Source organism: Priapulus caudatus, unplaced genomic scaffold (assembly GCF_000485595.1).
Source record: "Priapulus caudatus unplaced genomic scaffold, Priapulus_caudatus-5.0.1 Scaffold1229, whole genome shotgun sequence".
NCBI classification, from domain to species: domain Eukaryota; kingdom Metazoa; phylum Priapulida; class Priapulimorpha; order Priapulimorphida; family Priapulidae; genus Priapulus; species Priapulus caudatus.
Genome location: NW_014578290.1, coordinates 39,148 through 43,006, shown reverse-complemented (window position 1 = coordinate 43,006; position 3,859 = coordinate 39,148).

Sequence of the window (3,859 nt, the reverse complement as noted above, 5' to 3'; positions counted from 1 at the left end):
GAACTTGTACGTGTCTTGCCGCCGAGCCTAAGCAAGCATGCATTCACATACATCATACATACACCCAACGCCGCACGCACATCATGTACGGCACGCACCGCCGCTCCCTCAGAATTCTGTACGTGTCTGCCGCCGGACCTACAGCAAGCATGCATACATTAACATACACGCACGCTACGCGCACGCAAGCGGCACACACCTGCCCTCAGAAACTGGTACGTGTCTGGCCCGCCGAGGCCTAGAGCAAGGCATGCATTAGATACACATACACGCACGCACGGCACGCACTCAGCGCATTCTCCCTCAGAAACTGTACATGTCTACCCGCCGAGCCTACAGCAAGCATGCATACATACACATACACGCACGCACGCACATACACACACATGCACATCATTTACGTACCGATGCTTCCGTTGGGACTAGAGTCGTTCGACGTGCTGCTGGGATTGGCAATCATCGGTAGAGAATAGCTCCTCAGCGGCCGTCGAGCCTCTCCTCCTCCTCCTCCTCCTCCTCCTCCTCCGTCGGTGAGCAACGGTTGTGAGTTCAGTCGGTGATGTAGCGACAGGGACTCGGGCCCCCTGGTGGGCACTGGCGGCGGTAGCGCGGCTCCCAATGACCGCACGGTGCCGCCACCGCAGCCCGCGGGGTCGGGCGGACACGACGTCTTGCGAGGCGGCAGGGCGTGGTCGTGCGAAGGATGCAGAGAATGCGGCGTTGCCGCGGAGACGAAGCTCGTGAGGGCTTCATACGTCGCCTCCTCCTCCTGCTCCGCAGCATCTTCCGCAGCATCTCCTCGCCGCGGCGACGCCGCCCCGTCGTCGCGACTCAGACTCCGCACGCTCGCCGGACTGCTCCCAGTAGGTGACAGCACCTCCGCCGCTACTCCGCCCCTCGCAGAAACGTCCGCGTCGGCATCAGGTGGCGCCACGCTCCGCAGCTTCTTACTCGGCGCGTCCGCTTGGCGCTTTCCGCCAGGGGGCGCCGCCTCTGCTCGCCGCGAGTTCCGCGCCGCTGCTGGACTGTTTCCGCCACTAGATAGCGCCAAGTTCAAACCAGACGGCGCCACCTTCGCGGATTCTCCGTGCGACGCGCCTGATTCGTCCGAGTCTACCGTTGCCTCCAGCGTCGTCGTCGTCGCCGTGGCGACCGCATCCTCGTCATCCTCATCGTCGTAATCGTAGTCGGCGATGATGTCATCGAGGTCGCTGAGAACGCTCTCTATCTGCTGCCGGTCAACCGACGGTGGCGCCCCTGCAGGCACGTTCACGTACTCCGCGCTGCTAGCAGGGCGGTCGGCGCGCGACCAGCTGGGGGGCGTGTCGAATATCTCCTCGTATATGGACTCCGCCGCCGCTGTTGCTGCTGCTGGCTGTTGTACAGAGGGAGGGCAGCAGCCGTCGTCCCCCGCCGCCGCCGCGCGACCCTCGCTGGCGTCATCGTCGTCACGAATGTCATCGATGCTCTCGTAGATGGCGCCACATTCCTGTCCGAAGTCGGTTTTCTCCCGCTGCTCCTGGACGGAGGAGAGAAAGGGGGAAAAATTACGATGAGGATGAAGACGAATGAAGAATTATTAATTGTTTAATGTGTTAATTGAAGATGCAGGGAAGAATTTAGCCATAGATGTGACATCTAGGCGAATTCTTTACTAAATCGACATCCTGTAGATATAATGAAAGTTGTTATTGTAGTTAATTTCTATTTTTTTATTTTTTTATTTACTTCATATAATATAAAAATACTTTAATTAGACTAATTATTTTTAGATTGAAATTTTTTAAATATTTCTATTTAATAATTAATTTCATTCATAAGATTTTTAAGAATAGATATTAATAAACGAAATGACAGATAAACCCGTGTTTAATGTAACCTTTACAAAATTCATCTGTTTGGGTATTCACTCGAACCCAAAACACCTCTTTGCCAAAACAAACGCTCTAACTATACTGATCCATCACGAAACAAAATTACTCGTAAAATCAACCTCCACTCACGCTATTTGCCGTGCCACCCTCCCCCGAAGTCCCGGCTACAGCGGCGGCTACACTAGCGCCACCCATGTCCACATAACTGCCGTTGGGAAGTTCGGGCGAGCCGGCTGGTTCGGGGGATTCACCAGGAGAGGGCGCCTCCATCCAGGGCAGGCGGCTGTAGACGTTGGAGGATGGAGAGATGATGTGGAGCTGAGTAAGCTTCCGATTAATCACCTCACACCATCGCAGCATCTGTTCCCTGCACATCCCTAGATGCACACCAGCCTGCACCATGACATGCACCCCAAGATGCAACTTGGCTTGCACCCCAAGATGCAACTTGGCTTGCACCCCAAGATGCACACCAGCCTGCACCCCCCAAGATGCACCCAGAGATGCACACCAGCCTGCACCACGAGATGCAATCAGTAGAATCACTGCAGCGTACGGCCAGGCATGCTCAACCTGCTAAACCTGCTGTGTGTGTGGAGCACGTGCAGGTCCGTCGGTCTCCCCAGCGTAGCCAAGCGTACGTTACCGGTGACGTATGTACGTGCGCATGTACGTAGGTATATGTATACGTACATACAAGCAGAGCTGAATAATGACAAACTACATTTGAAAAACATTTCAAATTTTTTCATTTCAAATTTTCAATGACATTTGTCACTATTCACCCCCTGATATAAGACATACACACACATACATATGCAGTCAATCCTGTCTCAATGTTGACTATCTCGCTCTATAGACCAAACGCTCTATAAAGCAAAGGGGAGTGCCCTTGAATGGCAGTTAAAGAGTGAAACCAACTCTATAAAACGGACACCTGTCTAGAAAGGACACTTGGATGCTTGAATAACCCACATACAGGTTCTGACTGTATACATAATATATAATATATATATATATACATATATATATATATAGTGCTAATAATACATTGTGTATATAACATCCATATGTAATATACATAATTTATTACTAGCTCTTGGTATATATATATATATATATACTGTATATATATATATATAGAGAGAAAGAGAGAAAGAGAGAGAGAGAGTACATATTGGTGGCACGGTCACATATAAGGCCTTCGTCGTAGAGTATCAGTTATATATTCCGAGTATCAACATCTCGTACATATGAACAACGCCGTCAATCATGCTATTCCTCGAGTAATAGCTACAGGATTTTTTGGGCCCACGAACAATTTGGTCCACGTCATCGAATGTACAGTAACATCGTATTTATTAACGATCGCACGAATGATAAAATACATATTAAAATAAGACACGATTCCTGCAAAATCTCAGTCTGCTTACGAAACGGACAACCAGTTAAACACGAATATGCAAAATTACAACCCCCCCCCCCTCACATACACACACACACACGCACGCACGCAAGCACGCAAGCACGCAAGCACGCACGCACACACACACACACACACACACACAGTTAAACACACGTCTTTGTAATGTAAGTATACACATATATATATATATATATATATATATATATAGTAGATATCTATATGGGCACACAGGGAATAAATGCATGAGTAGTATCATGAAGCACCAATAAGCTACGCTCGCCCTTCACAGCAGGGAGCGTAGAAATCCTCATTGTAATTGACCAATCATCCATCCGTCACTGTCACGCAGCACTAGCCAATCACCATCGCGATAGGACGTTCTAACGACAATGCTTGGCACCGAATTGCCGCAAAGTCTAGACTTCGGCACGTGCGCACGTTTACACATAACTACAAACAGGCACCGACCTGACAACATCAAGGTGGAAAGGTGTGGAAAGGATATCATTGGCCAAGACGGATGGGGTCGATTGATTGGCAAACCTTTTGCAGTTTCACC